Source organism: Olea europaea, chromosome 12 (assembly GCF_002742605.1).
Source record: "Olea europaea var. sylvestris chromosome 12, O_europaea_v1, whole genome shotgun sequence".
Taxonomy (NCBI): Eukaryota; Viridiplantae; Streptophyta; class Magnoliopsida; order Lamiales; family Oleaceae; genus Olea; species Olea europaea.
In genome coordinates, this window is record NC_036248.1 from 4,859,138 (window position 1) to 4,859,830 (window position 693).

Here is a 693-nt window from a genome sequence, read left to right on the forward strand (position 1 = left end):
GGAATTAAATGGCCCTAAGTCTCGGGAACAGTAGTGGGAATATCAAAAGGGAATGGACAAAATTCTTAATGCAAAGCAGTTAAATGCTTGAAGAATTGATGATTAGAAAATAAACATCAAATAAATGCACAAGAAATTAATGTTCATTAATAAGGAACAAAATTACAAAAAAGGAAAAGACATCGTGTGTCTTAATTACATTCTACCCCATAAGGAATGAATTCGTTCCCTAAGTTTTTCCCAATCCTCGTTCTGTCAGGAGGAAGTGATGTTCAATTCAGCCGCAACGTCATCATCATCAACCTCCAGCTTCTTGTACTGTTCGACCAAGGATTTAGTTCGCTCAATCCCCTGAGAGGCGTTGCGCTTTTTAGCGGCCATCCTCGCCTTGCAATCGTCCATTTTGGCTTGAAGTTCCCTCATTTGAGCAGCCAAGTTAACCATCAAGGAGTCTTCAATCATGACTTCGGAAGAGATCTCTTGCAACTCGTCCTTAGCCTTGTTGATCTCCAAGCACAAAGACTCTTTCTCGGCTACGGCTCGAAGATATTGAGTACGCTTAACCTTTAGTTCAGCATTCTTGGCCAGCATAGTAAGGACCTCGGAGTGAATGACCTTCAACGTCGCTTTAAAGTCGGCAGAAAGATTGAGCGACGGAAGCGTCAGTGCTTGCTCTAATTTCGCACTCAAGCG